The sequence below is a fragment of the Capra hircus genome, chromosome 3, assembly GCF_001704415.2.
Source record: "Capra hircus breed San Clemente chromosome 3, ASM170441v1, whole genome shotgun sequence".
Classification (NCBI taxonomy): Eukaryota; Metazoa; Chordata; class Mammalia; order Artiodactyla; family Bovidae; genus Capra; species Capra hircus.
In genome coordinates this window covers 119,794,199-119,806,592 of record NC_030810.1, presented here as the reverse complement: position 1 = coordinate 119,806,592, position 12,394 = coordinate 119,794,199, and positions in this window count along the sequence as shown.

The window sequence follows — 12,394 nt, the reverse complement described above, 5'->3', positions numbered from 1 at the left end:
CCTTTGATCGTTATGTAGTATCCGTCTTTGTCTCTTTTCACAGACTTTATTTTAAAGTTTATTTTATCTGATATGAGTACTGCTATTCCTGCTTTTTTTTGGTCTCCATTTGCATGAAATATCTTTTTCCAGCCCTTCATTTTCAGTCTGTATGTGTCCCTTGATTTGAGGTGAGTCTCTCATAGACAGCATATATAGGGGTCTTGTTTTTGTATCCATTCAGCCAGTCTTTGTCTTTTGGTTGGGGCATTCAACCTATTTACATTTAAAGTAATTATTGATAAGTACGGTCCCGTTGCCATCCACTTTGTTGTTTTGAGTTCGAGTTTATACACCCTTTCTGTGTTTCCTGTCTAGAGAAGATCCTTCAGTATTTGTTGAAGAGCTGGTTTAGTGGTGCTGAATTCTCTCAGCTTTTGCTTGTCTGTAAAGTTTTTGATTTCTTCTTCATATCTGAATGAGGTCCTTGCTTGGTACAGTAATCTGGGTTGTAGGTTTTTCTCTTTCATCACTTTAAGTATGTCCTGCCATTCCCTTCTGGCCTGAAGAATTTCTATTGAAAGATCACCTGTTATCCTTATGGGGATCACCTTGTGGGTTATTTGTTGTTTTTCCCTTGCTGCTTTTAATATTTGTTCTTTGTGTTTGATCTTTGTTAATTTGATTAATATGTGCCTTGGGGTGTTTCACCTTGGGTTTATCCTGTTTGGGACTCTGGATTTCTTGGACTTGTGTGACTATTTCCTTCCCCATTTTAGGGACGTTTTCAACCATTATCTCATCGAGTATTTTCTCATGGCCTTTCTTTTTGTCTTCTTCTTCTGGGACTCCTATGATTTGAACGTTGGAGCATTTCACATTGTCCCAGAGGTTCCTGAGGTTGTCCTCATTTCTTTTAATTCTTTTTTCTTTTTTTGCTGTCTGCTTCATTTATTTCTACCATTCTATCTTCTACCTCACTTATCCTATCTTCTGCCTCCGTTATTCTGCTCATGGTTCCCTCCAGAGTGTTTTTCACCTCATTTATTGCATTATTCATTATATATTGACTCTTTTTCATTTCTTCTAGGTCCTTGTTAAGCATTTCTTGCATCTTTTCAATCCTTGTCTCCAGGCTATTTGTCTGTAACTCCATTTGTTTTCAAGATTTTGGATCATTTTTATTATCATTATTCTAAATTATTTTTCAGGTAGATTCCCTATCTCCTCCTCTTTTGTTTGATTTGGTGGGCGTTTATCTTGTTCCTTTACCTGCTGAGTATTTCCCTCCCTTTTCATCTTGTTTAGATTGCTGTGTTTGGGGTGACCTTTCTGTATTCTGGAAGTTTGTGGTTCCTCTTTATTGCGGAGGTTCCTCCCTGTGGGTGGGGTTGGACGAGTGGCTTGTCAAGGTTTCCTGGTTAGGGAAGCTTGCATTGGTGTTCTGGTGGGTGGAGCTGGATTTCTTCTCTCTGGAGTGCAATGAAGTGTCCAGTAGTGAATTTTGAGATGTCTATATATAGACAGCCTGTATATTGAAGGGCAGCCTGTATATTGAAACTCAGGGCTATGTACCTGCGTTGCTGGAGAATTTGAGTGGTATGTCTTGTTCTGGAACTTATTGGCTCTTGGGTGGTGCTTGGTTTCAGTGTAGGTATGGAGGCTTTTGGATGATCTCTTATCAATTAATGTTCCCTGGAGTCAGGAGTTCTCTGGTGTTCTCAGGTTTGGGGCTTAAGCCTCCTGCCTCTGGTTTTCAGTCTCATTCTTACAGTAGCCTCAAGACTTCTCCGTCCATACAGCACCAATAATAAAACTTCTAGGTTAATGGTGAAAAGATTCTCCACAGTGAGGGACACCCTGAGAGGTTCACAGAGGAAAGGTTCTACATGGAGAAGAGAAGAGGGAGGAGGGAGATAGAGGTGACCAGGAGGAGAAGAGGGGGAATCAAAAGGGGAGAGATAGATCTAGGCAGTGCTCTGTTTCCCAAGTGCTCTCTGCAGCCCAGAACACCCACAGAGATTCACAGAGTTGGGTTGAAAAGAGAAGGGGGAGAGAGGAGATAGAGGTGACCTCCTTTCAAAGACAATGGGCTGCTTTTCTCGGTGCCTGATGTCCTCTGCCAGTGTTCAGAAGTTGTTTGGTGGAGTTTGTTCAGCGTTCAAATGTTCTTTCAATGAATTTGTGGGGGAGAAAGTGGTCTCCCTGTGCTAATTCTCTGCCATCTTCCCTTCCTCCTGAAGTGGGTTTCTTCAGTATATAGACAGCATATATATGGGTCTTTTTTTAAATCCATTTAACCAGTCTATTGGAGCATTTAATCCATTTACATTTAAAGTAATGATTGATATAAATGTTCCTATTGCCATTTTCTTAATTGTTTTGGGTTTGTTTCTGTAGGCTTTTTCTAATCTTGCATTTCCTGACTATATAAGTCTCTTTAACATTTGTTGTAAAGCTGGTTTCGTGGTACTAAATTCTCTTAACTTTTGCTTGTCTGTAAAGCTTTTGATTTCTCCACCAATTTTGAATGAGATCTTTGCTGGGTATAGTAATCTTGATTATAGATTGTTCCCTTTCAGTACTTTAAATATATCCTCTCATTTGCTTCTGGCCTGCAGAGTTTCTGCTGAAAGATCAGCTGTTAAACATATGGGGTTTTCCTTGTATATTACTTGTTGCTTTTCCCTTCCTGCTTTTAATATTCTTCCTTTGTGTTTAATCTTTGTTTAAGCTGGTTTTAGAAAAGGCAGAGGAACCAGAGATCAAATTGCCGACATCAGCTGGATCATGGAAAAAGCAAGAGAGTTCCAGAAAAACATCTATTTCTGCTTCACTGACTATGCCAAAGCCTTTGTGTGGATCACAATAAACTGTGGAAAATTCTGAAAGAGAGGGGAATACCAGACCACCTGACCTGCCTCTTGAGAAACCTAAATGCAGGTCAGGAGGCAACAGTTAGAACTGGACATGGAACAACAGACTGGTTCCAAATAGGAAAAGGAGTACGTCAAGGCTGTATATTGTCACCCCGCTTATTTAACTTATATGCAGAGTACATCATGAGAAACGTTGGGCTGGAAGAAGCCCAAGCTGGAATCAAGATTCCTGGGAGAAATATCAATAACCTCAGATATGCAGATGACACCACCCTTATGGCAGAAAGTGAAGAGAAACTAAAGAGCCTCTTGATGAAAGTGAAAGAGGAGAGTGAAAAAGTTGGCTTAGAGCTCAGCATTCAGAAAACAAAGATCATGGCATCTGGTCCCATCTTCATGGGAAATAGATGGGGAAATGGTGGAAACAGTGTCAGATTTTATTTTGGGGGGCTCCAAAATCACTGCAGATGGTGATTGCAGCCATGAAATTAAAATAAGCTTACTCCTTGGAGGGAAAGTTATGATCAACCTAGATGGACTATTCAAAAGCAGAGACATTACTTTGCCAACAAAGGTCCGTCTAGTTAAGGCTATGGTTTTTCCAGTGGTCATGTATGGATGGGAGAGTTGGACTGTGAAGAAAGCTGAACGCCAAACTGAAGAATTGATGCTTTTGAAGTGTGGTGTTGGAGAAGACTCTTGAGAGTCCCTTGGACCGCAAGGAGATCCAACCAGTCCATTCTGAAGGAGATCAGCCCTGGGATTTCTTTGGAAGGAATGATGCTGAAGCTGAAGCTCCAGTACTTTGGCCACCTCATGCAAAGAGCTGACTCATTGGAAAAGACTCTGATGCTGGGAGGGATTGGGAGGAGAAGGGGACGACAGAGGATGAGATGGCTGGATGGCATCACTGACTTGATGGACGTAAGTTGGAGTGAACTCCGGGCATTGGTGATGGACAGGGAGGCCTGGGGTGCTGCAGTTCATGAGGTTGCAAAGATCAGACACGACTGGGCAGCTGAACTTAACTGAATCTTTGTTAGTTTGCTTAGCATGCATCTTGGCATATTTCTCATTGGGTTGATCCTTTATAGGACTCTCTGTGCTTTTAGGGTTGATTGACTATTTCTTTTCCCAAGTAGGGGAAATTTTCAACAGTAATCTGTTCAAAAAATTTCTCACACCTTTTTTTTTCTTCTTCTTCTTCTTCTGGGATCCCTATAATTTGGATGTTGTTGTGTTTAATACTGCCCCAGAGGTCCTTGAGATTATCCTCAGTTCTTTTCATTCTTTTTCTTTTATTCTGCTCTTTAGAAGTTATTTCCACCATTCTAGCTTCCAGCTCACTTATCCATTCTTCTGCCTCAGATTCTGCTATTGATTCCTTCTAGAGTATTTTTAATTTCAGTAATTGCCTGGTCTCTGTTTGTTTATTCTTTATGTCTTGTAAGTCTTTGTTAATTGACACTTGCATTTTCTCCATTCTAGTTTTGAAGTTTTAGATCACCTTTATTATCATTATTCTGAATTCTCTTTCAGGTAGTTTGCTTATGTCATGTTCATTTATTTGGACTTGTCTGTTTCTAGATTGTTCCTTCACTTTCGCAGTATTTCCCTGACTTTTCATTTTCTTTTTTTAACTTATTATATTTGAGGTCTTCTATGCCAGGGCTTCCCTGATAGCTCAGTTGGTAAAGAATCCATCTGCAATGTGAGAGACCTAGGTTGAATCCCTGGTCTGGTTGGGGAGATCCCCTGGAGAAGGGAATGGCTAACAACTCCAGTATTCTGGCCTAGAGAATTCCATGGACTGTATAGTCCATTGGGTCACAAAGAGTCGGACATGACTGAGCAACTTTCACTTCACTTTTCACTTTATTCTAAGGCTTTGAGGTTGAATTATTTCTTCTTTTTGGCTTCTGCCCTCATAAGTTTGGTCCAGTGTATTGTGTAAGCTGTATAGGTGTGACTTGTGCTTGAGATCTGATGGGAAAAGGTGAGGTTGTTTTTGTTTTGTTTTTTTTTCTTTTTTCCTGTGATGGGCAGGGCTCTGTGGGGTGGTAATCCTGTCCTCTGATAATTGGGTTTGTTATTTTGTCTTGTTTGTTGTTTGGATGAGGTGTCCTGCACATGGTGCTGCTGGCAGTTGGGTGATTCCAGGTCTTGTGTACAAGTGGTTGCCTTTATGGGAATTCTCACTAATTGATTCTCCCTAGGGTTAGGAGTTCTCTGGTAGCCTAGGGTCTTGGAGTCAGGGCTCCCACACCAAAGCCTCAAGGATTGCTCTCTGGCCAGGGAATGGAGATTCCACAGGTGGTTTTTTATGGGATTAAAACAAATACACAAATATAAGAAACAAATGATGCACCCCAGACAAATGGCAATTATATAATCAGGCAAATAATAACTAAAATAATGGACTATACACATATACATATACACCCATAAACCAAACCAAAACAGACAAAAAAATAATAATAACATACAATAGATTGACCTGGTGAACAAAGGAAACCAAAAATTATGTCCACTACTTAAAAACAAAACTAACTAGAGCACAAATTGGAATACAAAACTAAAGCAAGATGCAATCTGGGGGATAAAGCAATGAAAACAAAACAAACTAACAAACATGGTGAGGAAAAGAGAAAAAAGAAAGAATAGAAACACAAAGTTAAATAGAGGTATATAAAGAAGATTTACATATATTAAAGATTAATTACAATGGAAAAAGAGCAGTAGGAAAAGCAAACAAAAAATAAATGTAGAAAAAGTAATAGATTTTTTAAATGCAAAAATTAAAATTTTTTAAAAAAGAAAAAGGAAAACCCCACAGAACCACAAAAGGCCCAACATAGACAGAAGTATATAAAAGAAACAGAAAGTGTGATTTAAAAAAATATATCTCAAAAACTTAAATAGATTTAATAGTACTAATAAAATCAACAACTGTGACAACATAGAGGAAAAAGAGGAAGGAGGGAAAGAAAAAGAAAAAATCCAGAGGCAACTATAGAACATGTCAAAATATAAGAATAATAAATGTTTTTCTTGAATCTCTGCTGTCAGCATCCTTCCTCTCGCTGGGAATTACAGTCTACCTCACTTCCCTAGGATACCCTCCAACACTGGGCTGGTCTCTGGACCTGCTGTGGGGGCAGCTCAGACTCTACTCTTGTCCTACTCTTGTGCGTTCTTGCCTCCAAGGTCCACACTGTCAGAACTAGTGCATTTTGTCTTGTGGGAACTCTCACTGTCCTTTAATATATTCCATAGACACAGAATCTGCCTAATTGATCGTGTGGATTTAATCTGTAGCTTGTACAGCTGGTCGGGAAGGTTTTGGGTCCTCTTCCTTAAGCACACTGCCCCTAGGTTTCAACTGTGGTTTTATCTCCTCTTCTGTGAGTCATCCACAGGGATTTGCTCCTGAGGATGCCCTGGAGGCCTTGGATGTGCCCCAGTGAGGGCCAGGTGTGGAGGTGTCACAGCTGCTTGGGTTGCAGGAGCCCTGGCAGCACCAGGTATTCAGGGGAGCTGGTGGCAAGGGCAGCAGGAAATATGGTGCTCTAGAAGGGCACAGCAACCCACTCCACTATTCTGGCCTCGAGAATCCCATGGACAGAGAAGCCTGGCAGGCCACAGGCCATAGGGTCACAAAGGGTCAGAAATGCCGAAGCAACACCACATGCACAAGTGCAGGACTTTTTCTAGCCTCTGGCAGCTCTGTCCCACTAGGGATCATGCATAGCGGTGGCGTGGTTGCTTGGATCAGACTCTGGCAACACCGGCTACACAGGAGTGCCAGCGACTATTGTCACAGGATATATGGTGCTATTAGGGCTTTTTCTAGTCTGTGGCAGCTCTGCCCCAGTGAGGATTAAACATGAAGGTGGTGCAGCTGCTTGGGTCATGGGGACCATGGCAGTGCCAAATGTGCAGGGACACCAACTACCTCAGCTGCAGGAGCTATAGCCCTAACAGAATATTTCTAGCCTCTGGCAGCTGGAGATCAGAAGCCCTCTTTGGCTGGTCCTTCTCTGTTGCTCAGTACATCAGGCACTTAAAGAGGCCCCTAGCTGGGGTCCTACTCTGTTGCTTGAAGGTCAGGTGCTGAAAGGGCCAGCCTCTCTATTGTTCAGCTGTCAGTGCTGGCATGTGGGGAGAGAGAGGCTACAGTGATGACTCCATCCCCTACACACGACTCAGCAGTATTGCATTGCTTCCGTGGCTGCCTGGTTTTCCTCCACAGGCATTGCCCACCACAGTCCTCTCTCTCATAGTCCCTTGGGCCATCCCCTCACAGTCAATAGCAGACCTCATCCTGGGATTGTTCCACAATCCCTACACTCCAGCTCCCAGCCACTGTGCCTTCTAGGGGACCCATGTCCCTGTCCATGATATGTCTGGTGGTGGCAAGGATTGTCTGTGTGATTCTCATTCCATTAGGATTGTTGCAGCTCACCTGCTTCACTCTCAGCCTCAAATGTTTCTCCTCTGTCCCAAACAATTGCCCCGATGGGAGGATCAGACCTCTGCATCAGTTCCCCTATCTGCCAAGGGCAGGTCCAGTCCTACTAACTCTCCTCTTTTTCCCGATACTTCCTTCATGCTATCAAGTGTTGTGTGGTTCCATATATTCTTTTCTGGTGATCAGGTACTCCTGCCTGCTCTGAGCAGGTATTTTGCAAACTCTTTTGTTTCTGAAGGTGTATTCCTGATTATCCATGGACATGTACTCCATGGATATCCATGGACATGTACTCCACGTCCACCTACACCTCCACCATCTTATTCTCATCACTAGTTTGTTTGTTTTTTTCTATTTGTTTTTCTATACATTCATTTCTATTATTTTTTAGGTTCCATATATAAATGATATCCTGCAATATGTGTCTTTCTCTGATTTATTTCACTAGTATAATATTCTCTGGGCTTCTCTGGTCGCTCAGCAGTAAAGGATCCACCTGCAATACAATAGACACAGCTTTGATCCCTGAGTCAGGAAAATCCCCCAGAAGGAATGACAACCCACTCCAGTACTCTTGTCTGGGAAATCCCATGGGAAGAGGAGCCAGCCCATGGGGTTGCAAACAGTTAGACACAACTTAGCGACTAAACAATAATAGCAACATAATATTCTCTGGCTCCATCCACAGTACTGCAAATGACAGGATTTCATTCTTTTTATGGATGAGTAATATTCCATTATGTGTACATATGTATGTATATATATGTGTGTGTGCATGTGTTATCTTTATATATTAATATCTCTATCCATTCATCTGTTGATGGACAGTTGGTTTGCTTCTATATCTTGGCTATAGTAAACAGAGATGCTATGAATATTGAGGTGCATATATCCTTTCAAATTAGTGTTTCCTTTTTTATGTATATATAACCAGTATGGAATTGCTGGATCATATGGTAATTCAATTTTCAGTTTTTTAGAAACTCTCATACTTTTTTCCATAATGCTGCACCAGTTTATAGTCTCACTAATAGTATACAATTGTCCCCTTTGGTCCACATCCTTGTCAACATTTATTTATAGACTTTTTATAACAGACATTCTGACAGGTGTGAGGTGGTATCTTGTTTTGATTTGCTTTTCTCTGATGATTCAGAATGTTGATGATCTTTTCATGTGCCTATTGGCCATGTCTTCTTTAGAAAAATGTCTGCTCAGGTCTTCTGCCATTTGGGGGGAGGGGGGCGGTATTCTTTTTGATGTGGAGTTATATGAGCTGTTTATATATTTTGCAAATATTTTTTCCCATTCTGTAGGTTGTCTTTTAACTTTGTTGATGGCTTCCTTTGCTGTGCAGAAGCTTTTACGTTTAATTAAGTCACATTTGTTTACCTTGCCTTGAAGACAGTTCCCCAAAAATATTGCTACAATTTATGTTGAAGAGTGTTCTTTGTTCTTTTCTACAAGTTTTATGGTTTAAGGTCTTACATTTAGGTCTTTAATCCACTTTGAGTTTATTTTTGTATATTATATAAGGAAATAATGGGCTTCCCTGGTACCTCAGCTGGTAAAGAATCCACCTGCAATGCAAGAGACCCCAGTTCAATCCCTGGGTTGGGAAGACCCCCTGGAGGAGGGCATGGCAACCCACTCCAGTATTCTTGCCTGGAGAATCCCCATGGAGAAAGGAGACTGGTGGGCTACAGTCCATGGGGTCACAGCACATAAGGAAACATTATAAACTCATTGTTTTAGATGTTGCTCCCTAATTTTTCCAGCACCACTTACTGAAGAGACTGTCTTTTTTCCATTGTATATTCTTGCTCCCTTAGGTACATGGGTTTGTTCCTGGGTTCTCTATTCTGTTCCATTGATATATGTGTCTGTTTTTGCTCCAGTACCATGGTGTTTTGATTTCCATAACTTTGTGGTATAATCTGAAGTCTGGGAGTCTTATACCTCCAGCTTTATTCTTTTTTTCTCAAGATTCCTTGGACAATTTAGAATCTTTTTCAGTTTAGGTTTCCACAGAATTTTAGGATTATTTGTTCTACTTCTGTGAAAAATGTCATGGGGTATTTTGATAGAGATTGATTGCTTTGGGTAAGTATGGCCATCTTTTTTAACATAAATTTATTTATTTTAATTGGAGGTTAATTACCTTACAATATTGTATTGGTTTTGCCATACATCAACATGAATCCACCACAGGTATTTAACAGTATTAATTCTTCCAATCCAAGAGCATGAGGTATTTTTTCATTAATTTGTATCATCTTCAATTTCTTTCATCAATTGTTTATGGGTTTTAGAATATAGGTCTTTACTTCTTTGGTTAAGTTTGTGTGTTAGTCGCTTAGTCGTGTTTGACTTTTTGTGATCCCATGGACTATAGCCCACCAGGCTCCTCTGTCCATGGGATTCTCCAGGCAAGAATACTGGAGTGAATTGCCATTTCCTTCTCCAGGGGATCTTCCTGACCCAGGGATCAAACCCAGGTCTCCTGCATTGCAGTCAAATTCTTTACCATCTGAGCTAAGGAAGTCTCTGGTTAAGTTTATTCCTGGGTATTTTAGTCTGTCTGATGTGATTTTAAATGAGATTTAAAAATCTATTCTCTGATGGTTCATCATCAGTGTATAGAAAAGCAATAGATTTCTGTATATAAATCCAGCATTCTGCAATTTCGCTGAATTACTTTATTAGTTCTAATAGTTTTGGGGTGTAGATTTTGGGGTTTTCTATATAAAGTATCAAGTCTACTGCAAAAGCAACAGTTTTACTTCTTCCTTTTCAATTTGGATGTCTTTTCTTTCTTTTTCTTATCTTTAGTACCATAACTAGGACTTCCAATACTATATTAAATAGAATTGGTGAGAGTAGGCATCCTTGCCTTGTTCCTGAATTTTCACCGTTGAACATGATTAGCTGTGGGTTTGTCAAAAATGGCTTTTATTATGTTGAGATATGGCAACCCACTCCAATATTTCTGCCTGGACAGATGAGCCTGGAGGTTTACAGTCCATGGGACTACAAAAAGTCAGACACAACTCAGTGACTAAACAACAACAACAACTTTCCTTTTATATTCACTTTCTGGAGAGTTTTTAACATGGATGTTGAATCTTGTCAAATGCTTACTGTGTCTATTGAAATGATCATGTGATTTTTATTCCTCCTTTGGTTAATGTGGTACATGTGTGTGAACTTAGTAGTTCAGTTGTATTCAACTCCTTGCAGCCCCATGGACTATAGTCCACCAGGTTCCTCTGTTCATGAAAATTTCTAGGTGAGAATACTGGAGTGGGTAGCCATTTCCTCCTCTACGGAATTTTCCCAACCCAGGGATCGAATCCACACCTCCTGTGCCTCCTGCACTGACAGGCAGATTCTTCACCACTGAGCCACCTGGGAAGCCCAATTAGTGCACAACATTGATTTGTGACTGTTGAATCATCCTTGTGTCCCTGAAATAGATCCAATTTGATCATTATGTATGACTCTTTTTATATATTGTTGAATTTGGTTTGTTAATATCTTTTTTTTGGTGGGGGGGGCATAGGGGAAGAGCTGTGCTGGGTCTTCATTTTGCAGAGGTTTACATCAGCTGTGACTAGCAGGGGTTACTCTTCATTGTGGTACATGGGCTTCTCACTGTGGTGGCTTCTTATTCTGGTAGTTGTAGCGTGGGTGCTTCAGTAGTTGTGGCTTGCAGGCTCTAGAGCACGGGCTCAGTAGTTGTGGTCCAGGGGCTTAGTCACTCCACAGCATGTGGAATCTTCCTGCACCAGGGATCAAACCCGTTGTCCCCTTCATTGGCAGCTGGATTCCTACCCCTGAGCCACCAGGGAAGTCCCTACTAATATCTTCTTGAGTATTTTTGCATCTATATTTATCAAAGATAATGACCTATAATTTTTTTTGTAGGGTGTCTGGTTTTGATATTATAGTAATGGTGTTCTCATAGAATGAATTTGGGAGTGTTCCCTTCTCTTCAAATTTTTGGAATAGTTTGAGAAGAATAGGTGTTAGTTCTTTATATGTTTGGTATTATTCCCCAATGAAACCATCCTGCCCTGGACTTTCGTTTCCTTAGAGTTTCTATTACAAATTCAATTCTACTAATAGTGATCAGTCTGTTCAAATTGTTTCTTCTTGGCTCCGTCTTGGCAGGTTGCATACTCAAGTAATATCAAGGAGTCAAGCCTGTGGAACATTAGACTAGAGAGGAAATGATAAAGGGCTTTGGATGTTAAGTATTTCCCACAAGGAAACAATTTTAGGTGGCAAATGGACTAACATCAATTATTATATTAGTTACAGCAAAGAACTTTAACTAGCATGTGAAACCCAGGCCATTCCCAGGACAAGTAAAACTAAAAGGAATGGTGTGGTTTAAACTAAAATACTAATAAAGAAATAGTGAAGGTAAAACTTGAACATTACAAAAGTGGTCAGAAGACTGAAGATTAGCAAAAGCTGCTACATGTGACTAGGAGCCACTCTGTAACTTTAAGCAGGTACACAACCTGAGATTGACACTTCAGGAAGAGTGCTTTAGTAGTCATGTGGAAGCTGGACAGGAAAGTGATGGGATTTCAGGCAGGCAGGGAGAACGCTGCAGAAATCTCAAGTGGGGTGGTGAAGGAGAACAGGGTAGGTGCCATGGAGGAGAGGACACAGTAGATGTCATAGCTATTTAGAAGGCACATGATACCAAGCATCTGGCTGGATGACTGGGCAGATGACAGGGCCATTCTCAATATACCAAATACAAAAGGAGAAAAGTTGGGAGGAATGGTGTTCCATGTTTACCACCAGCAGGGTGTTAATTTTCAGCAGTTCACAGACTGTCTGTGAATACACACTCAGACACCAACGTGAATATTCAAAACTCAGAACTTGGGAAAGCATATGCCCAGTTCAGTGACTTCCGGCCTTAAATGCTGCCGAAGGAATTAAGAGGGCTAAATGTTCCTCTTCTTCCTGATGACATAATGGAGTTCTATCTCACAGGCCCAGCAGATGGCTTGCTGGAGGTGAGGGGCTATTAATTAAGGTGTGT